Source organism: Periplaneta americana, chromosome 5 (assembly GCF_040183065.1).
Source record: "Periplaneta americana isolate PAMFEO1 chromosome 5, P.americana_PAMFEO1_priV1, whole genome shotgun sequence".
In the NCBI taxonomy this organism is placed as follows: domain Eukaryota; kingdom Metazoa; phylum Arthropoda; class Insecta; order Blattodea; family Blattidae; genus Periplaneta; species Periplaneta americana.
This window is the reverse complement of record NC_091121.1, coordinates 185352016-185376109: the sequence shown is the minus strand read 5'-3', so window position 1 is coordinate 185376109 and position 24094 is coordinate 185352016. Positions and strand designations below refer to the sequence as shown.

Below are 24094 nucleotides of genomic sequence, written 5' to 3'. Positions count from 1 at the left end.
GTGTGTGTGTGTGTGTGTGTGTGTGTGTGTGTGTGTGTGTGTGTGTGTGTGTGTGTGTGTGTGTGTGTGTGTGTGTGTGTGTGTGTGTGTGTGTGTGTGTGTGTGTGTGTGTGTGTGTGTGTGTGTGTGTGTGTGTGTGTGTGTGTGTGTGTGTGTGTGTGTGTGTGTGTGTGTGTGTGTGTGTGTGTGTGTGTGTGTGTGTGTGTGTGTGTGTGTGTGTGTGTGTGTGTGTGTGTGTGTGTGTGTGTGTGTGTGTGTGTGTGTGTGTGTGTGTGTGTGTGTGTGTGTGTGTGTGTGTGTGTGTGTGTGTGTGTGTGTGTGTGTGTGTGTGTGTGTGTGTGTGTGTGTGTGTGTGTGTGTGTGTGTGTGTGTGTGTGTGTGTGTGTGTGTGTGTGTGTGTGTGTGTGTGTGTGTGTGTGTGTGTGTGTGTGTGTGTGTGTGTGTGTGTGTGTGTGTGTGTGTGTGTGTGTGTGTGTGTGTGTGTGTGTGTGTGTGTGTGTGTGTGTGTGTGTGTGTGTGTGTGTGTGTGTGTGTGTGTGTGTGTGTGTGTGTGTGTGTGTGTGTGTGTGTGTGTGTGTGTGTGTGTGTGTGTGTGTGTGTGTGTGTGTGTGTGTGTGTGTGTGTGTGTGTGTGTGTGTGTGTGTGTGTGTGTGTGTGTGTGTGTGTGTGTGTGTGTGTGTGTGTGTGTGTGTGTGTGTGTGTGTGTGTGTGTGTGTGTGTGTGTGTGTGTGTGTGTGTGTGTGTGTGTGTGTGTGTGTGTGTGTGTGTGTGTGTGTGTGTGTGTGTGTGTGTGTGTGTGTGTGTGTGTGTGTGTGTGTGTGTGTGTGTGTGTGTGTGTGTGTGTGTGTGTGTGTGTGTGTGTGTGTGTGTGTGTGTGTGTGTGTGTGTGTGTGTGTGTGTGTGTGTGTGTGTGTGTGTGTGTGTGTGTGTGTGTGTGTGTGTGTGTGTGTGTGTGTGTGTGTGTGTGTGTGTGTGTGTGTGTGTGTGTGTGTGTGTGTGTGTGTGTGTGTGTGTGTGTGTGTGTGTGTGTGTGTGTGTGTGTGTGTGTGTGTGTGTGTGTGTGTGTGTGTGTGTGTGTGTGTGTGTGTGTGTGTGTGTGTGTGTGTGTGTGTGTGTGTGTGTGTGTGTGTGTGTGTGTGTGTGTGTGTGTGTGTGTGTGTGTGTGTGTGTGTGTGTGTGTGTGTGTGTGTGTGTGTGTGTGTGTGTGTGTGTGTGTGTGTGTGTGTGTGTGTGTGTGTGTGTGTGTGTGTGTGTGTGTGTGTGTGTGTGTGTGTGTGTGTGTGTGTGTGTGTGTGTGTGTGTGTGTGTGTGTGTGTGTGTGTGTGTGTGTGTGTGTGTGTGTGTGTGTGTGTGTGTGTGTGTGTGTGTGTGTGTGTGTGTGTGTGTGTGTGTGTGTGTGTGTGTGTGTGTGTGTGTGTGTGTGTGTGTGTGTGTGTGTGTGTGTGTGTGTGTGTGTGTGTGTGTGTGTGTGTGTGTGTGTGTGTGTGTGTGTGTGTGTGTGTGTGTGTGTGTGTGTGTGTGTGTGTGTGTGTGTGTGTGTGTGTGTGTGTGTGTGTGTGTGTGTGTGTGTGTGTGTGTGTGTGTGTGTGTGTGTGAACATAGACTACGACACTACGCTTAAGATATTTATATCACAAATTATCTTGCCTCAAGATTTTTGGTGAACATTTTATAAAGTCACGTCCGTTATTTCTCTTTTTTGCGCAGGGATTTATTCAGCACATTAGTCTCAGCGTGATATGCCGGTCCCAATAAGCAGATTCAGTGTTTATACCTCATCCTGCGTTATAATTTTCGCTATTTTCCACGAGTTCTTGAAAAGTAGTTTGGAAAAGATTGCGACCATCTTCAAAATATCAACTCATCAATGCAGATGAAGCTTTGAAATTGATATCATTCAAAATAAAATATAAAATAAACAAATGAGAAAAGGAATAGGCCCTAAGCATAAGCAAAAAAAAATAATTATAATAAAAGAACGAAAGAGTAAAATAATACAAAGACCCAAAATAAAAACAAAATTAAAACGTGAATATCAAGTCGTGTTTCAATAAATATAATATAACAAAACATACAGAAGAAACGTAATGGAAAAAAGAAAAGATATAAAGAAAATTACTCAATAAAACAGGGAAAAATAAAGAAACTAAATTAATACACAAAGAGAGAGTATGGCGTGAAAGAGAAGGAAGCTATAGAATTAAGGAAAAAAGAGGGAAAAATAAATGCAAAGAAACCGACATCCAATGAAACGAAACGAATCCGATATTCGACGAAACGAAAAGAATCCGGCAATCTACAAAAACGAAAAGAATTCGGTATTCACGAAACGAAACGAATCCAACACTCGACGAAAGTAAACAGATCCAACACTCGACGAAACTGAACAGATCCAACACTCGAAGAAATTAAACAGATCCAACACTCGACGAAATTAAACAGATCCAACACTCGACGAAATTAAAGAGATCCAACACTCGACGAAATTAAACAGTTCCAACACTCCACGAAATTAAAGAGATCCAACACTCGACGAACTAAACAGATCCAACACTCGACGAACTAAACAGATCCAACACTCGACGAAATTAAACAGATCCAACACTCGACGAACTAAACAGATCCAACACTCGACGAAATTAAACAGATCCAACACTCGACGAAACTAAACAGATCCAACATTCGACGAACTAAACAGATCCAACATTCGACGAACTAAACAGATCCAACACTCGACGAAACTAAACAGATCCAACACTCGACGAAACTAAACGAATCCAATACTCGACGAAACTGAACAGATCCAAAACTCGACGAATTAAACAGATCCAACACTCGACGAAATTAAACAGATCCAACACTCGACGAACTAAACAGATCCAACACTCGACGAAATTAAAGAGATCCAACACTCGACGAACTAAACAGATCCAACACTCGACGAAATTAAACAGATCCAACACTCGACGAACTAAACAGATCCAACATTCGACGAAATTAAACAGATCCAACACTCGACGAACTAAACAGATCCAACACTCGACGAACTAAACAGATCCAACACTCGACGAACTAAACAGATCCAACACTCGACGAACTAAACAGATCCAACACTCGACGAAATTAAACAGATCCAACACTCGACGAAACTGAACAGATCCAAAACTCGACGAATTAAACAGATCCAACACTCGACGAAATTAAACGAATCCAATATTCGACGAAACTAAACGAACCCGGTGTTCGACGAAACAAGACGGAACGAAAAGAGCAGCCAAGTAGACGAGAAACTAGACGAAAAGAGTAATCAAATAGTAGGAAAAAGTAATCAACTAGACGAAATGAACACACAAAGAAAGGAAGGAATGAACTAGCAATAATCCATGTCCGAATTTCATTTTATTGCTTTTTAGACACTGCCAAGTGGAATATACTTAATAATCCTTCTTTCATTTACTTGTGGTTAAGACTAACAGACGACTCTGAGCGTCAATTTCAGATGTTAATAAACGGGGACAGCTGTTACTTCATAACTATGCCTAGTATATAATGCCAAGTTATAGAATCACATCCTCTCCTTATTAATTCAACCACAAGATAATTTCCCAGCAAGTGTATAACATTAATATTCAAATGTGAAAGTTTTATGACGTGAGTTAATGATAAATAATTATAGGTAGATATTCAGAAGATAGACTAGACAACACTACTTCCCTACGTCTTTCATAATTGAATGAAAGTGTCTCGACTTCAAAACAATTACTAAAACATTCATAATATAGTGGCGGATGTTAGATGTTGGTTTCACTGTATGGCATACTGAAGAGATTAAAACTATTCCCAAGGTAAGGGGACAAACATATTCCGTTGATATTAGTTTCACGTAGCTATTTAGATCCGTACTTGCGATAACCTTTCTTTATTTCCTTCGAGTTTCTGAGTCGGTGGCATGCCTAGGTAGTATATTACGATGCAAGGTTGAAGAGTGCTTTTCCTCAATTTTGTAATGTATTCACAAACGTGTCTTGTACAGTATTTTGTGCGAGATCGTGCGTATTTGCTTGGTTTCCGCACAAAACCAATCCGCGGAAAATCTAAAATTCCACATTCAGTATTCCCAACCTAACACACATAACAATTTCCCTCTTCTTACCGCTTAAGTGACATATTGATTTTACTGCTTTAGGCTTTTAACATATTATTTTTAGAGACGTTTAACATAGTAATAATTATAAATTGGAAACTTACCACTGCAATTTCACCTAAATTGCACTGTTAATTATTGTTTTTAAACATTTGCAAAAATTAAGTAAACTCTACAACTCCACTAAAGTTACTGCATTCGTGATGCAAGTAACATTAAGGAAGCCGTGAAAAATCAACAAGATTCCAGATGCCGATGTTATTACTGCAATATGCTATATAAATAATATTGTTAAAATATCAAAATGAATAATAAATAATTACATAACTTTACCGTTTGTTTTAAGTTCGTATTTATAGACTGGGGGAAGAAAAAGACAGACGTATGTCACGGCCTGCTGGAGTATAGTAAACACAGAACAATTTAAAGCAACAATGTTGAAGATAGATATTTTTGTTTTGCAAATTTGCCGTCATTGAACAGAAACCAAGATGGAGATTTCATTGCAACTAATTAGAAATTCCTCTTTCAGGTATGTAATAAACGATTTTCGCACAAAATAATGTACGATACACGAGCGGTATGTTTTCTTTCAATTCTCGGAAATTAAGAAAGCTCAACTACGTTTCGCTTTTTCAAACTTTTCCTCGAACATGAAAACTTCAACATACCGCTCTTGTAACGCATATTACTATTTTTGCACAGCAGTATATTTTGAAAATAATACTTTTAAAGATCTAAAGATCTTAATATACAGTACATACATTACACTATGAACAGCTGACTGAAGGTTAGCAGTCTGGCCAACTATACACTTCACCATCAACTTCAATGTGAAGGAGTGAAAATGATTAAGGTGTTTGCAATATTTCGTGTTCGATTAAAATAATTTTTAGTTCTTTTTGTTAAGTTAAGTTTGAATTGTTTAAATAAAATTCAGTATATTTTAAATGCAATGACATGTTTCGTATAATTTCAGGGCTTTCATTTCAAAACTCCCCAGTCTAAATAACTAATTATTTAAATTGAATTCAATTGAAACAAAAAAAAAAACATGTCAATTTAGATATTGAGGGGGAAGTATGAAACCAGGCTTAATTGCATTTTAGATTTCACACACCCCCACCCCAGCCTTCCCCAATTTGAAATTTCAAATGGCACCCCTATATTTTTAAAGACTGCCTCCGTGGTCCGTTGGTCAGTATGCTGGCTTCCAGGTCAGGAGGTTCCAGGTTCAATTCCCGGGCTCGGCTCTCGGTGAATTTTTCTTGAAGAAGAAGAATTCCCTGGGTGTCTAGAGTCTGGAAATTTGTATGAGTGTGATTGTGAGTGTGCCGGGTTAATATTAATTAACCAACCATCACAAATATAACAAAAAATACATCAGGACTGTCGCTGGGCAGTAACCTGAACACACGTTTCAGCGTCACATTGTTGACAAGTAACTCCATCTGTTAGCACAACCATAAAGCATCTAATAGATGCTACAGAGTTACCAACAACGAAAAAAAAATTATACTTAAATGTGAAAGAGTATTCAATTGTTTATACACCTCATTCATTTGTTTTCGCGTCTTTTCTTTTCTACCGTCGCCTGGTAACCTGCATTTTTGTTATTTTTTATTAGAGCCGAAGAGAATAAAGTTACAAAAACTTATTGAGCATCTCATGTAATAGTATTTATTTGTCTAATGGCTTGTACATGATATTCACAACCATTGACTGAGGGAAAACAAGAAAGTGATGAACAAATCTACGAATTAAGTAATCAAAGACATTCGGGCTCTGGTTTCCCAGTAGTGGTCGACTTCCTTGGAGGAAGTCAGAGCAGGGCATTTTGCAAGATGTTGTCTATCCATGTCTTCCTGTTAATGGCACAAAATGCAGGATGCTGATGGCAGGATGTCAAGACGATTGAGGTGTTTACCCAGGATGTCATGTTCAGTGTTAGGCGAAAGCTTGCGACTGCTAGTCTTCTGGGTTCAGGAGGTAGGCCTATATCCTTCAGTAATTTCAATGAGAAAGCAAACCAATTTCAGGTAATAGTTGTGTTTGTGTATTAAGTTATTTTTAAATGGTGTATACCCTTCAAGAGATTAAATTTAGGATATTACACAAAATAAGCTGTGTTTTCAACCTACAATCAACTTATAATAACAAACATACACTCTAATAGCACACTCTAGATAAAATAACGTAATAATACAATGTACAGAGTGTCTCAAAAGTCTCCATACATAAGAAATATCAGATCAAAATAGAAATGTCATAAAGTACTCAATATAACGGCTTTCGAAAATCAGGCACAGGTCGATGGATGTGTTCCAATTTGTTCCGATGCAAAAGCTGCAACATATCCGTCGTTAGGCATCGACGATAAGGGCTTGCAGATGAAGGGTGTTAGAAAAATCAAGAGATATTCACTTTTAGCGATTTTACAGCGCATTCTATAGGTGGCATCTGGGACTACAGAACTGACGAATCACAAAATAATAATAATAATAATAATAATAATAATAATAATAATAATAATAATAATAATAATAATAATAATAATAATAATAACAATAATAATAATAATAATAATAATAATAATAAAAGTGGAAATGTTCGTGTAATGTAAAGTTGGATATTTGGTACATTGATTATAAACCAGGAATGGTCAGGTATTAAAACTTGTTTCTCTCAATAAAGATGTTTCGTGACATTCCCCGTTTTCTCCAGAAACCTTTCAGATGTTGAAAATCCCGGGTTTTGTCCTGGTAGACCTACGACTTAAGATGACCCTAGAGGTAAAAATCAAGGGGTATGAAGTCTGGGGAGCGGGATGGCCGCATTGAGCACACTACGTGACATTTTAAATTTGAACTTACATTTACTACGTATGGAGACTTGTGGGACACCTGTACAGTACTTCATATAGGCTATTTCTGTAGCAAAAAAAAAGTGATAGAAAGACAGGCGAATGATCCACCAATCGTTTAACAGGGTGACGGATAATCTGGGTCCTACTGTAGGGCTACTTTAAATAACTGGAGCTGGTTATATATATTAACAAGCGTCATCACTATCAGCAATGAAAAGTCGGAATGGTATTTAAAGCTGAATAATGAGAATAACTAAACTAAACTGTTACTAATCCATTACCTGTAATTAAGATTGCATTCACGAGAGAGAACCATTCATTGCCTCACTGATAATTAAGGAGCTGAAATATCTTGCATGCAGAACGGATGGGTGGAATTGCAGAAGCATTGATGGTCAGGTTTGTTGCAGGCTGAATATTAAACCGGTATTACTGGGTATAAAAAGTGTGTGGGATTGCTGCAAGCTGCAAGTGTAAGTCAGATGATAACCGGAAGATGCATATTACCTGCTCTCCATCTCGGTTGCTGCGGTTCGATCAGTTCCCAATACAACGCGCTGCCATGACCAGCCCCGTCAATATCAATGCCCGCAAGCGAATTCTCTTTCCATGTCAGACTCAATATCCAATGCAGCAGTTGCTGAATTGTTAATTAACAATTATACAGAAACTATGATGAAATAATTGAGAGAAAAACAAAGAGAGCTCTCTCATAGATCTGCACGTTCAAACTCGCCTAATGTACAGAATATTATACATTTCTCTTTCTACCCATACTAGTGGCTTGTGCAGCAAATACTGCAGACTAAGTCCATAAGAAGTTCAAATAAAAATTGTTCATATTTATTTTCAATGAAGGATACCAGACATTTTGATAGTTCTTTGCTTCCATAATAGTGAAACATACTCCCTCTGAATGTTTTTTATGCCAAATACTTTTCCTTGAACCTATCCGTCTTCAGTTCTTGAGTTTCAATGCGAAATCGCAAGTAACAATGTCAGGACGATCAGTGAGTTTTTCATGTGGGAGTAATGCAGTAGCTATTTCAAGTCATTGCGGATTGTAGGTGAAAGTTAAGAAAATGTAAGGTTTGTCATGCTTTGAACAAAAGACTTAGCATCTTGGTATAGCTGCATGTTTCGTGACTACAAAATCTTGTAGGCCTCTCATTTTATCAGTAAGTAATACCTTTTGGTCTTTTCTTAGGAATTGTAATTTTTGCGCTTCCTCCAGACAATACTGATCTACCAAATACTGCTGGATCAATTTGTGTAACAATGAATGTTATCCCGTATAATATTTTCTGTAATATAGGCTGTTGTGAGGAATATATTGCTGAGATGTGGAAAATGAGGCGAATGATATGTAAGAGTTGTAGAATCTTATATGCGCCCTAAATAAAATTGTCCATCGTAAATCGTTAGCAGTTTCAGTGTTTCATTTGTTGCTGGTTGCGGGAAATAAACTTACTCATCACGGTAGTAAGAAGTGAAATGGCATGCTATTTTCCCTACAACAAAATATGATTGGCAAATCTAATCGATTAAACGAAATAAATATGAAATTTATTTTGATGTAGTTTAAAGACGCAGCTAAAATACGAAGCACGACTCAATTACTACCAACGAAAATTAGAGAATACACTACTTGATTAATAACTATAAAAGTATTTCATTTTTAATAACACTATTGTTACCTTACTTAAGTTTTATAGTTTTCAGTAACATATATATATCCGTTAGTCAGTAAATTATAGAAATGAAGATCTAATATAAAATATTTTTTCTCTGCGTCTACTTACATAAAGCCCCGAAAGGTTTCACTTTCATATATCAGTATAGCATTATGTGTTGCATTAACTATAATAATATTTCATTTTTAATGGTAATAATGTTAACAAACATTCTTAAGTTTTGTAGTTCTTATTATCTAATACACAGCTGTACTCGGAAAACTACAGACCAGAGAATCAGACCTGTAAATTATTTTTTATACGTTATCAAAAAATTACACAAATGAAGATCGACATATTGGCATTATGATGCGAAAGAATCTGAGCCATCTGAACTCTATGTCAGCAATCCTGTAGGTCATGGCCTTCGTGTAAATAGTCTATTGTTTATTGTTTATTGTAGTGTGTGTTTTGTTTTATTTTGAAATGCAATTAATTAGTTCTCACAACTGACGAAAGATGGATTTTTGAAAATAGAAAAATGATGTGGGAAAATTGACATTTCACTAAAAACTACTATTTTTCTGAAAAACTTTGGGTTCCAAGCTTCAAAATGAGGGTTCCAAGCTTCAAAATGAGGGGTCATTTATTAAAATCCGTTCACTCTTTTTCCCGTAATTTCCATTACCAGTTCAAATTATATAGGCTATATAGATATACAAAAGCGTCTACTCTGTGCTCGAAGAGGTAGGTATAATTCAGAATTATATTTTGTCCATCCATTTCTTGATTTCTTGTGACTGACAGTGAAGTACTGTAAGAGGCTTTTTATCAGATAAGACTCTTCCTTACAAAGCATCTTCTGAAGAAACACAAGTGTGATTGGTTGATTTTAAGACGGTTCTGAAACTTTATTGGCCAATATTGCAAATACATCCTAAAAGTTGAACAGTATTTGAAACTGTTCGTAGGCTCTCGGAGATTTAAAATGATTGAAAACTGTCAAAATTTACAAGTTGTACTGCTGCTTAACTTTCACACATGGGGCGCACAACGGAGCAAGTGCATGACACCATTTTCGGTCAAGAAGAAGAAGAAAAAGAAGATCACTTGTGACGTATACTTCATTGTTTATATTTTTCTCTCATCGTCTCCAAGAGTCCACTATTCGGACTGGTAAAAAGTAAGTTGAGATTTACATCTCATTAAATCGGTGAATAGAAGATTAATTTTCTTACACCTCAGCTGAGACACGGAGGAGAGAGGAAGGTAACTTGTTGCTCTACGTCATCATTAGAGCAGGTTCTTGAAGTTGCTCGTGTCAGACCGGGCGGTCGCTTTGTTTTGGTGCTAGGCTGAAAATGAGGGCATTGACTCCCGTGACTTACGAATGAAGAAAGCATTTCGATCGCAGCTCAGGGTTCTCTGTCTAGGCTCTAGGGTCTAAGATATGGAAATCTACAATCGCAAAACCCACGTTAAATCATAGTAAGCTTGCAGCCAATCGCAATTAAAGTTTATTGGTTCGAATTCCGCCTAGATTATGCAGTCTTATTTTCCACTAGATCTTCATTATAATTAGTGTTGTGGGATTTAATCGATTACTTACTTACAAATGGCTTTTAAGGAATCCGGAGGTTCATTGCCGCCCTCACATAAGCCCGCCATCGGTCCCTATCCTGAGCAAGACCAATCCAGTCTCTATCATCATATCCCACCTCCCTCAAATCCATTTTAATATTATCCTCCCATCTACGCCTCGGCCTCCCCAAAGGTCTTTTTCCCTCCTGTCTCCCAACTAACACTCTATATGCATTTCTGGATTCGCCCATACGTACTACATGCCCTGCCCATCTCAAAAGTCTGGATTTTATTTTCCTAATTATGTCAGGTGAAGAATACAATGCGTGCAGCTCTGCATTGTGTAACTTTCTCCATTCTCCTGTAACTTCATTCCTCTTAGCCCCAAATATTTTCCTAAGAACCTTATTCTCAAACACCCTTAATCTCTGTTCCTCTCTCAAAGTGAGAGTCCAAGTTTCACAACCATACAGAACAACCGGTAATATAACTGTTTTATAAATTCTAACTTTCAGATTTTTTGACAGCAGACTAGAAGACAGAAGTTTCTCAACCGAATAATAACAGACATTTTCCATATTTATTCAGCGTTTAATTTCCGCCCGAGTGTCATTTATATTTGTTACTGTTGCTCCAAAATATTTGAATTTTTCCACCTCATCGAAGGACAAATCTCCAATTTTTATAGTTCCATTTCGTACAATATTCTGGTACGAGATATAATCATATACTTAGTCTTTTCGGGGTTTACTTCCAAATCTATCACTTTACTTGCTTCAACTAGAATTTCCGCGTTTTCCCTAATCGTTTGTGGATTTTCTCCTAATATATTCACGTCATCCGCATAGACAAGCAGCTGATGTAACACGTTCATTTCCACACCCTCTGTGTTATCCTGAACTTTCCTAATGGCATATTCTAGAGCAAAGTTAAAAAGTAAAGGTGATAGTGCATCTCCCTGCTTTAGCCCGCAGTGAATTGGAAAAGCATCAAATAGAAACTGACCTATACGGACTCTGCTGTAAGTCACTAAGACACATTTTAATTAATCGAACTAGTTTCTTGGGAATACCGAATTCAATAAGAATATTATATAAAACTTCTCTCTTAACCGAGTCATACACCTTTTTGAAATCTACGAATAACTGATATACTGTACCCTTAGACTCCCATTTTTTCTGCAATATTTGTCGAATACAAAAAATCTGATCAATAGTCGATTTATTACGTCTAAAACCACATTGATGACCCCCAATAATTTCATCTAAATATGGAGTTCATCTTCTCAAAAGGATATTCGACAAAATTTTGTACGACGTCAACAAAAGTGATATTCCTCGAAAGTTACTACAGTCAATCGATTAATCTAATCAATTTCTGTTGTAAGATTAATCGATCAAAAATATTTAATCGAATAATCGAATCGATTAAAATTAATCGGTTGTAGTTGATATTAATTATTATTTTGTTAAAACAAATTCATATTAAAAATTCCAATACTATTTCTCTCTCGGAAATTGATTACATAAAAGCACAATAGTACTTTTATTTTCTAACTGGAAAACAAGTAACGTAGGGAAAATCTTTGCACAAACACTTCAGAAAGAGATGGAGATATGAGGACAGTGACTTAGTCTACCTCTATTGAAAGTTGAAACACAATGCGAAACCCTTATTAAGTTTTATGGCTTTCCAAGAAAACTTCGACCTTGTTGTCAGCTCATCTTCGTAGCATATGAAATACATACTTTTCTGGGATTCGTCCCCCTCATCCCTTATAAAATAGCCATGTCTACACTGTGTGCAAGTGAGAGCGTAACTATCTTCTTCTCTTTCTAAAATCTGGTAATTCGATTACAATAGGGGCCAGTCTTCTGTTTTAACCGCTGTACTTTTGCAGTTGCAGTTTCTGTACTGAGTTTGTATATGAAGGTTGTGTGTTTAGTTTGATAAAGAAAAAACAATCAGTTTTCTGTGGTCTGTGAAAAGTGTAAACTCCATTATGTGATACGAGAATTTGAGAGGTAAACTCGATGAAACGTTTGGATTTAAATTGAACGATCGTGGAGAAGCGCTTGACAGAAAAGAAAAAGTTTTTTCATGTTTAGTGATGCAGAAACATTGTTGCTAAACGTAGAGCGGCACTTAATTCGGAGCATGTGAATGCACTCACATGTTTAAAATCATGGATGAAGCAGTATTACTAGGCGAGTCTTCAAACTTTTTGTTATTTATGTTTGTCCCAAAAATTCCCGGAGAAATTGACACAATAAATTATAAGCCTCATAATAAATATGTTAGTCAGTAATTAAAATAGTTGTTTTGTAATATAACGATACAATATATACAGATATGCAACATTTAATACTTATGCTTAACACCGAACACAAGTTAAATTTTAAAATAATTGTGTATTACAGTATAGTAAAACATTTTTTCAACTCGATCAAAACTCGATTAAATTGAAATAGTTAATCGATTAAATATTTTGATCGATCAACAGCACTAACTATAATCATCGCATTTCTGACCAAAAAGTGTTGGGCCTTGCAGGCCTATTTGGGCCTTATGAAGTTTCAACAGTTAAAATTCTTCAAGTAGTCTCACAGAGACTCATTCCCAAGCTTCTTCTTTAATTGCGAGTAGGCCTAGTAGCTGAGGTGATATTATCACCACCTGACTTCGACAGTCTTTTACGTCTGAAAAAGCCAATACTCAATTTTAAGCAAGACTGAGTAACCGTTCTTGAAGTGGGATTAAATTTCCGTTTTCAGCCGGCTCCTCCAGTCCCATTACTAACAGAGCTATATCGGTTTCTAATACGTATCTCATTTCCACTCATGTGGGAGTGAAGAGCTGACATTAGGCATTCGTAATTACCGGGATTATTATTCTGTACCATTTTTAAATCATCATAATCATCATCATCATCCTCATGGATTTGGACATCGTTCCGTTCCGACTGCATTCAAAAACTGGTCATTCCATCATCCAATTTGTCTGCGTCAAATACCCTAAGGCAGCCGCGGCGAAAATGCGACTCACAAGCACATTGTGGCTCGCAGTGCTTTTCTCTCGCTTCCTACCTACAACCCCCACCCTCTTACTACTGGAGTCAAACTCCGTTCTATTTGTATTTGTCTCGGACCTGCGAATGGCGTATCGTCGCAATGTCTCTCTCGAAACCATGTACCTCTACAAAAACGAAAGTTTCAAGTAGGATGGGAGGACGCATTTTTGTGCTGCCAATATGATGACAATATTAAATGTATGATTTGTTCACAAGTATTACGAGGAAAACGGTTGTATAACATAAAACGGCATTATAAGTTACTACATGTTACTGATGAAGCTTTAAAAGGTTAAGTGTTATTATTATTATTATTATTATTATTATTATTATTATTATTATTATTATTATTATTTAGGAAAGTTCAGGATAACAGAAGGGTTTGGAATTGAACGGGTTACATCAGCTGCTTGTCTATGCGGATTATGTGAATATGTTAGGAGAAAATTCACAAACGATTAGGGAAAACACGGAAATTTTACTTCAAGCAAGTAAAGCGATTGGTTTGGAAGTAAATCCCGAAAAGACAAAGTATATGATTATGTCTCGTGACCAGAATATTGTACGAAATGGAAACATAAAAATTGAAGATTTATCGTTCGAAGAGGTGGAAAAATTCAAATATCTTGGAGCAACAGTAACAAATATAAATGACATTCGGGAGGAAATTAAACGCAGAATAAATATGGGAAATGCATGTTATTATTCGGTTGAGAAGCTTTTATCATCCAGTCTGCTGTCAAAAAATCTGAAAGTTAGAATTTATAAAACAGTTATATTGCCGGTTATTCTATATGGTTGTGAAACTTGGACTCTCACTTTGAGAGAGGAACATAGGTTAAGGGTGTTTGAGAATAAGGTGCTTAGGAAAATATTTGGGGCTAAGAGGGATGAAGTTACAGGAGAATAGAGAAAGTTACACAACACAGAACTGCACGCATTGTATTCTTCCCCTGACAAAATTAGGAACATTAAATCCAGACGTTTTAGATGGGCAGGGCATGTAGCACGTATGGGCGAATCCAGAAATGGATATAGAGTGTTAGTTGAGAGGCCGGAGGGAAAAAGACCTTTAGGGAGGCCGAGACGTAGATGGGAAGATAATATTAAAATGGATTTGAGGGCGGTGGGATATGTTGATAGAGACTGGATTAATCTTGCTCAGGATAGGGACCGCTGGCGGGCTTATGTAAGGGCGGCAATGAACCTTCGGGTTCCTTAAAAGCCAGTAAGTAAGAATTATTATTATTATTATTATTATTATTATTATTATTATTATTATTATTATCATAATCATTAACATCCACTAACATACCGAACACTCTTTCTCCTTATATTCTCCCAACTGTATCTTAAAACAGCTGACTACAGTTATTTCACCGTTGCCTGTGAACTTGCCAGTCATATTACGTCTTTGACTCCGTATGTCAGCTGTGCGTCAGACGGAGCCATTAGGTAATTTATCATCAGTAAAAAGCACTAATGCCACACAAAATGTAACTGTGTACAACGCATATTCACCATAACTTTAAATTCCAACATTTAATTAATTTTATTATCCATTTTGAATCTTGCGTACACTACTTTTAACACTTGAATATAAGTAATTGATTAACTAGCGGACTTACTCGTGTTAATTATGTAAGTCTGTGCGGCTTACAGCTGTCACGGTGCTTCATCACACCATCCTCAGAGCCTACTAGATCTCGGCGTCATCTCTAACTTCTCTGCCTGTTGTGTGGGTGCGTTTGATTGTTGAAAATTGAAGTCAAATAGTGTGTGTGTGTACTGAAATTGATCTGTGTTGAGAATGCTAACCATACATACAATAACATAAATGCGGACATGGAAATCCTACACAAACAACCCAAGAACCAAAAACTCAACACACTAGAACAATATGAAATATGTTGTTGTTTTCTAATGACAGGCGTTTGACAATAAAGTCATATCACCTCTTGCACTCCAATATTTTTCAAAGATATTATCATGACCAGCCACTGAAGCACAGATTTTGAGGTGTTGCGAATCCATTTCTTGGTTTGAGTTGCACAATGGGCAGTTAGGGGACTGATATATTCCAATTCTATGCATGTGTTTCGCCAAACAATCATGGCCTGTTGCCAATCTAAATGCAGCTACAGACGATTTTCGTGGTAAATCGGGAATTAACTGTGGATTTTGATGCAGGGAGGTCCATTTTTTCCCTTGGGATTGAGATCAAATTTTGTTTCTTGAAGTCTAAGTAGCCTATGTAGATTTAATAAATCTCTTCACAGAGTAATACGTAGATTAGAATACGAAATATACAAACACACTAAAACACACCCCGATCAAATTCTCAACACACAGATGAATTTCAGTACACACACACTATTTGACTCCACTTTTCAACATCTTTCAACAATAAAACGCACCCATATAACAGGCAAAGAAGTTCGAGATGACGCCAAGATCTAGTAGGTTCTGAAGATGGTGTAATGAAGCACCGAAACAGCTGTTAGCCGCGCACACTTACATAATTAATACGACTAAGTCCGCTAGTTAATCAATTACTTAATTTTATTACATAATTATTTTAATAGGCCTATTATTCAGTGATGTTTTGATGGAGTCAGAAATTTTCATGTAAAATTTCTACCTGGGGATTAGGAGAGATGGCGGTGCACAACTTCTAATCACTAGATTGTGCACCAATATGCCTGGGTTAAATCCCAAATCTCTCCGCAGTGCATATGAAGAGAAGGCATATGTCACTGTTGGTAGTGATTCGTTCATCGGATGGAGACGCTAAGCCTGGCTGCCCCCTTGCTGCTATTCGACAAGAGTAGGCTACGTGCCGGCACCGGGTTTCCCCTTCTCCCTTTCATCATCATCCTCACCAATTTCCTACACTACACATACACTCGCTTTAGTACACGACGTAACTCTTCACAGATAGACATCATGCATAATGTGGCCCGCCGAAATGGTGTGCAATTTGAAAATGGGTCACAGTCCTTCCTTCTATCAGCAATATCCGGAACTTGCATCACGCAAGTGAAGTGGGTAGGCATTAGACACACATACACACACGCATTCCATTACTTTCATTATTCCGCGATGTTGATGAGAATCCGGTGTGGCTTAGTGGATAGAGCGTCAGCACGTAAAGCTGAAAACCCGGGTTCAAATCCCGATGCCGGAGAGAATTTTTCTCTGTTCCACTCATCCTTTATCATATGACGCAGAATTTCTGCACGGAAAAATCATATGTAGGCCTACTTCGGTACATCGTAATAATAATATAAGAACTATTGCAGGTTGGGCGGAAGCGAGGCATTCGTTTTCAACCAAGAGTTGACATCCAACGAACTTCAGTTCGATCAGAGACAGAGATATCCACAAATGATGCTGCAGATGGAGTCTGCCATCTTCGAAGGGTTTGGCAACGTACTGTCGACATGGCAGGGGACTATATTTGGATTATATAATATCAAAAGTAACCGAAATAAATTTAGTATAAAACTATGTTGCCATTACTTTTCGAATGCCCTAGTTATATTTAAAGAGCTCTAATATAAACTTGCAGTTTTGTTGATACGCCCTTCTAGCATTATGTTGTCTACACCTGTGGAGTAACGGTCAGCACGTCTGGCCGCAAAACCAGGTGGCCCGGGTTCGATTCCCGGTCGGGGCAAGTTATCTGGTTGAGGTTTTTTCCGGGGTTTTCTCTCAACCCAATATGAGCAAATGCTCGGTAACTTTCGGTGCTGGACCCCGGACTCATTTCACCGGCATTATCACCTTCATCTCATTCAGACGCTAAGTAACCTGAGATGTTGATAAAGCGTCGTAAAATAACCTACTGAAAAAAAAAACGCATTATGTTTACCAATGATGCGTTGACATTTGTAGTTGACGTGCCCATATCATCTCCACGTGGAGTATATAACAACATTGTCATATCTCGAATTGATTGATGACGACAAAAAGGTTAGTAGTTTTAATTCAAATTTAACTAAAAATCATATTATAGCTTAAAATTTAGTCACTGTGTATAGTGATAGTAGAAATGGTGAAACGAGCGTTGAGTGACTTTCGCCGATTTTGGAATAGATACCGACGCACTTGAACTGCCAACATAGAAAACAAAAAAATCACACTCAGTCGCTTTCACCTTCATCTTCACGGGATAATAAAAGCCTAAACTAACCTATATATTATTTTAATGTACCGAAGTACATATGATATTTCCATGCAGATATTCTGCGTCGTCATACGATGAAAGAGTAATGGAACGGAGAAAAATTCTCTCCGGCGCCGGGATTTGAACCCGGGTTTTCAGCTCTACATGCTGATGCTTTATCCACTAAGCCACACCGGATACCACCCCGGCGTCGGACAGAATTGTCTCTGATTAAGTTCCAACTCTTGGGTTCCCTCTAGTGGCCGCTCTCTGCACTACGTCATAGATGTCTATGAACGTAGGACCGAAGTCCACACATGTGCTGAGGTGCATCAGCACGTAGAGCTGAAAACCCGGGTTCAAATCCCGGCGCCGGAGGGTATTTTTCTCCGTTCCATTACTCTTTCATCGTATGATGACGCAGAATATCTGCATTGAAATATCATATGTACTTCGGTACATTAAAATAATATATATGATATGCGTAAATCACTTCGTGATTTAAGACGGCGCTTATTCCGTCGGATCCCGGCCAACTAGTCACCCATAACGAGTGCACCTCAGCACATGTGTGGACTTCGGTCCTACGTTCATAGACATCTATGACGTAGTGCAGAGGGCGGCCACTAGAAGGAACCTAAGAGTTGGAACTTAAACTGAGACGATTCTGTCCGACGCCGGGGTGGTATCCGGTGTGGCTTAGTGGATAAAGCATCAGCATGTAGAGCTGAAAACCCGGGTTCAAATCCCGGCGCCGGAGGGAATTTTTCTCCGTTCCATTACTCTTTCATCCTAAATTAACCTAACTTAAGTGCGTCGGTGTCTAATCCAAAATCGGAGGAAGTCGCTCAACGCTCGTTTAGCCGTAGAACTTGATGTCGGAATAAAAATGATTCTAACTAGGGATAATTCTATTGGGTTATTTTACGACGCTGTATCAACATCTCATGTTATTTAGCGTCTGAATGAAATGAAGGTGATGAATCCGGTGAAATGAGTCCGAGGTCCAGTACCGATAGTTACCCAGCATTTTCTCGTATTGGGTTGAGGGAAAACTCCGGAAAAAACCTCAACCAGTGACTTGTCCCGACCGGGATTCGAACCCGGGCCACTTGGTTTCGCGGCCAGACGCGCTGACCGTTACTCCACAGGTGTGGACTCTCGAATTCATTGATGACGACAAAAAAGGTTAATAATTTTAATTTTAATTTTATTAAAAATCATATTGTAAACAATTTTATTATAGTTATTGTGACTCCCTGACAACCGCAAAGTCACTGTAAAAAAACACACACACACTACCACTGAAAGGGAGATAAATTTCTGATTTCATATGGGAAATCGAAGTCAGATCCTCTGGATTTGCAGTCGGAAGCTCCACCATTTGATCTCCGGTGTTGAACTGTAAAACAGTATCCTTGCATTTGTGTTGCGGAAAGTACGAACAATGATTTAAGACGAAGTAGTTGATCCCGACTGTGATTCCTTGACTGAGATACGACACGCCTTCTTGCGGCCGACCCGTTTGACGAGTTGTACCGTTATTTCGACGGTGTAAATGACACACATGTAAATATACAATAATTTAACGCAACGATTGCAATTAAGAGATGCAAATGCAACAATCGTAATTGAATTCATAACACAGTACAGTTCAAGGAGCTCTAACACAGGAATATATTTCTATTGAATAATAAAGAATATTCAGTTGCCTTCAAGCGATCCAACGACTGCATGCTTGCCATTAGATCCCGGAGTTCGCGAGTTTAAAACAGGTTGTTATAGAAATGGATTCTTAAGGAGCGATGAAACTCACTGCTATCTGTCCCCTTGGAAGGGAAGTAGAGGGATAATTTTTACTTCAATTTTTATTGTACCCGAGTTTTTTAATGTACTTCACTCCCACCCCTTCTACTAATGAAGTTCAACCGTCCTCCACACAGATCCAAGACCGCATATACAGTCATAGTAGCCTTACAGTCATAGTAAACAGTACTTACTTACTTACAAATGGCTTTTAAGGAACCCGAAGGTTCATTGCCGCCCTCACATAAGCCCGCCATCGGTCCCTATCCTGTGCAAGATTAATCCAGTCTCTATCATCATACCCCACCTCCCTCAAATCCATTTTAATATTATCCTCCCATCTCGGCCTCCCTAAAGGTCTTTTTCCCTCCGATCTCCCAACTAACACTCTATATGCATTTCTGGATTCGCCCATACGTGCTACATGCCCTGCCCATCTCAAACGTCTGGATTTTAAGTTCCTAATTATGTCAGGTGAAGAATACAATGCGTGCAGTTCTGTGTTGTGTAACTTTCTCCATTCTCCTGTAACTTCATCCCTCTTAGCCCCAAATATTTTCCTAAACACCTTATTCTCAAACACCCTTAACCTATGTTCCTCTCTCAGAGTGAGAGTCGAAGTTTCACAACCATACAGAAGAACCGGTAATATAACTGTTTTATAAATTCCAACTTTCAAATTTTTGGACAGCAGACTGGATGATAAGAGCTTCTCAACCGAATAATAACACGCATTTCCCATATTTATTCTGCGTTTAATTTCCTCCCAAGTGTCATTTATATTTGTTACTGTTGCTCCAAGATATTTGAATTTTTCCACCTCTTCGAAGGATAAATCTCCAATCATAGTAAACAGTACGTTCCAAAAATATGTTCGCGTTTTCCAGTGACGAAAGAGCTTTCAATATTGAATCATTTTCGCACAGATACTGTCGTCCGTTTGCCTACGTCATAGCCCGGTTTTCCCCACCAGCTTTTATTCGCCAGCTAGTGGCTGGGCTGTCTTAGCTCTTTTCTGAGAACATTAATTTCTGTTAGGAATTGGACGTCTACGTAATATTATACAACTGTTTAAAATAACTTAAATAAAAGGGCCTCGTTAAGTAATTAACTGTCACGTGATTCCCTCCCTTTCTACGACCCTACGACATAACCACTTGGACGGACAGTAGATAGCATGTCTGAGTAATTTTATCTGTGCGGATCGGGCAGAAGTGAAGATTGAATTTACAGTACGTAAGGTACTCTTTTATAAAGTAGGTACAGAATTATTTCAACATGAGTTACTCGTACGAAGGACAAAACTGGTAATTGGAATTAGGTACAATAGTCTATAGTGCGATAATACGCACATTAGAACTGAAGCCTGTATCGAAATGAACGGCCACCATTTTCAAAAATGTGTTTAAATATCCATATTATGATTATTTTTCAATTTAACTTCATTCTCTATATTGTACGCTAATGTGCTGTAGACAGTATAATATACACTGCATAATGAATACGTCCACATGGACAGCTCAGTTTGTGAGTAAAAACACTCATTGTTAATACAGTAATGTATTGTGATTAAACAAAAACCTAATGAAAATTATCGAACTCAGAATCGCGATATTTCCTAGTTTACGTAAATGGATGAACTACTTTTCTTCCCTCCTATATCTAGTAAAGTGATTTGTTTATATATTACGCCAGTATCATCGAACTCCAGTCGTGGAAGGGGGTAGCAAGCGGCATTGATCTAAAGGTATAGCCAGGTTAATATTAAAAATGTTAGTAAAAATAAAATGATGTCTCTGTACAACTTACTGTATATTTTTCTATCCCTGAATGATAAAGTTATCATAATCATTGTGAAACATTATTTCTTAACAAGAAATATTAAATGTACTGCACATCTGCTGCAGAGATAACATGCTCTAGGTCAGGCGTGTTCATTTAGTGTGTTGTGTTGCAAACGTGAGTTGTGAGCATCAAGCACCAAGACGTAATGCTTTCTCCCTCAACTCCTTCCATTGCCCCCTGCATGATATCAGTGGCGCTTGTACCTTCGCAATGTCTGTATCGAAGTCGTGTTATTTCGTGTCGATTGTGAAGAAAAGGAACTTCCATTCGTAATGGGATGAGAAATTTTAGTTTCTGAGTATGAAGGGAATATTAAATGAATAATTTTCCGAAAGGTTTTACGAGGCTTTTCAAAACCAATATGAAACGTTATTGTACTACGTGTGACTCCCAACCTACGTTATTATTATTATTATTATTATTATTATTATTATTATTATTTTCTCTCTGTTATTTATACTCGCTTTAACTTCTTTGGTCATATCGCGAGTTAATCTTTTGGATGAAATCCGAAGGCCTGTGTACTATTGCTGAGACTGGTTCTATTGTTGTGAACTAGATGGCGACTGTATATGTATTACTGATTTTTATGAATATGATTTCGGTGATGAATGAAGCCTTGTGGTTGAGGAAAAAGTCTGAAAAACCGCAACCAGAAAATTCAACCCGACCGGAAATCGAACACGGGCTCTCTACGTAAGAGACCAGCATGCTGACCCCTACACTACAGAGGTGGTCTATTATTATTATTATTATTATTATTATTATTATTATTATTATTATTATTCATGGAGTTCATTTGCTTGTTCCATAGAAACTATGTATGCGTCAACCTATAAATGTGATGAACATTGAAATAAAAAAACACGAAATACGTATATTGGACAAGAACCTTTTGGAACAATTTCGCGTGGTCCCTATGCGCTGCAATTATCGTGAGAACAAGTTCATAAATGTAGCTGAGAAAGACAATAAAAACTGCTTGGATGAAATAGCTATGTTGACTGTGTAACCACATATGACTATTTATTAACATAGGTATTTAAACCAAAAATGTAAAAATTATAACCAACTGGATTTATATACTCTCAAGAAAACTAATTACGTAATTTTTTAATGATATTTTAAATTTAATTATTAGACTGGAAGAACAATACAATGATGACATGCCTCGGTCACCGGTGTAGCTCAGTCCGCTAAGGCGCTTGCCTACTGATCTGAAGTTGCGTTCGGGCGCGTGTTCGCTTCCCGCTTGGGTTTTTCCTAGGTTTTCCCCAACCGTAAGCCAAATGTCACGTAATCTGTGGCGAATTCTCTGCTTCATCTCGCCAAATATTATCTTTCTAGCACCAATCCCATAGAAATTAAATAAACTGGTTTATACGGCGTCGTTAAATAACCAACTTAAAAATTATAAGCCTTCTAAACAAAGACGAAGGTTTATTCCTCTACATTCTGAACAGGTCATTACCGTCGAAAAATAAGAAGGCAAAGGTGGCGGCGATATTATTATTATTATTATTATTATTATTATTATTATTATTATTATTATTATTATTATTATTATTATTATTATTATTATTATTATATGGAAAAGTTTCTTAAATTACTGCAAGACAAAACATTAAATCGTATCACTCAGGTATATAAGGATTCCTGACCACCTCTATAGTGTAGGGGTCAGCATGCTGGTCTTTTACTCAGAGGGCCCGGGTTCGATTTCCGATCGGGTTGAATTTCCTGGTTGAGATTTTTCAGGGTTTCTCCTCAACCGTAAGGCAAATGCCAGGAAATTCGGGCCACATCATCCCTGAATATCACCGGTCTCATTCATCACCGAAATCATATTCATAAATGAGTAGCTTAATATCAAAGACGGACATCTGTCTTCTCCATAGTTTTAATCTAGAGGCAATTTTTTAATTCACAGGGTTCTTTGTAATATTTAACACAATTTATTTTATATAGTGTTAGAGTTCGCATATGGTTTCACTGTAACTGGAAACAGCACGAAGCTATCTAAATTTCAATTGAGGTCAGATGTCCGTCTTTGATATTAAGCTACTCAAATATTCTATTCTATTCTATTCTATTCTATTCTATTCTATTCTATTCTATTCTATTCTATTCTATTCTATTCATATTCATAAATATTCTATTTTTCATTTACTGTATATCTATATCTGTGTCTTTTATTTAGGTAGTAATCTATTTTTTTTTTCCATTTTTAATTTTTAATTTGTATTTACACTTGTATCCTGCATTTGTATCCGTTTCATCTCTCTTTTCATGTTATATGCAATTCTATGTTTTTTATACAAATATCTGTACTGTCTATTGTAATTGGGCTTTGCCCTGTTATAGACATAAATAAATAAATAAATAAATAAATAAATAAATAAATAAACAAATAAACAAATGAATAAATAAATAAATAAATAAATAAATAAATAAATAAATAAATAAATAAATCAGTAATACATATTATACAGTCGCCATCTAGTTCACAACAACAGAACCAGTCTCAACAATAGTAAGTTACATAAGCCTTCGGATTTCATCCAAAAGATTAACTCGTGATGTGACCAAAGACGTTAAAGGGAATATAAATAACAGCGAGAGAAAAAAAAATGGATTCCTTTTCGTGGCGAAATAATATAACTCTCAAAATATAATCAGTCATCACTCATTTGTTACATTGCTTTTATACTTTTACAGGATTACACTGAAGATCAGGAGCTTTCTGAAAACAGATTAATCCCGAACGACGCAAAGAAGGCAGTTTTTAAATCATGTCAAGTAAAAGACACCTCCGTTTCTTTCCTTGCTGAATACAGCATATTGTGCTAACATTGCTCAACTATTTATTGCGAGGAATATGTTAAACTTCTATTCTGTTCCAATCAAATTAGAAATAACCTAAAAGCATTCAACGTCATTC

General features: G+C 37.4%; 2 protein-coding genes and 2 non-coding genes across 8 annotated transcripts in view; 2 read left to right on the top strand and 2 right to left on the bottom strand.

Annotated features, from left to right (window-relative positions):
* Nucleotides 1-24094, top strand: part of LOC138700327 (uncharacterized) — a 327656-nt gene that overhangs the window by 209507 nt on the left and 94055 nt on the right. The gene's annotated exons all lie outside the window — the stretch shown is intronic.
* Nucleotides 1-24094, bottom strand: part of LOC138700328 (protein phosphatase 1 regulatory subunit 14C) — a 795893-nt gene that overhangs the window by 771257 nt on the left and 542 nt on the right. The gene's annotated exons all lie outside the window — the stretch shown is intronic.
* TRNAY-GUA (transfer RNA tyrosine (anticodon GUA)) lies at nt 17629-17700 on the bottom strand. Its single transcript has one exon. It is a non-coding gene; the product is annotated as a tRNA-Tyr (tRNA).
* TRNAY-GUA (transfer RNA tyrosine (anticodon GUA)) lies at nt 18191-18262 on the top strand. Its single transcript has one exon. It is a non-coding gene; the product is annotated as a tRNA-Tyr (tRNA).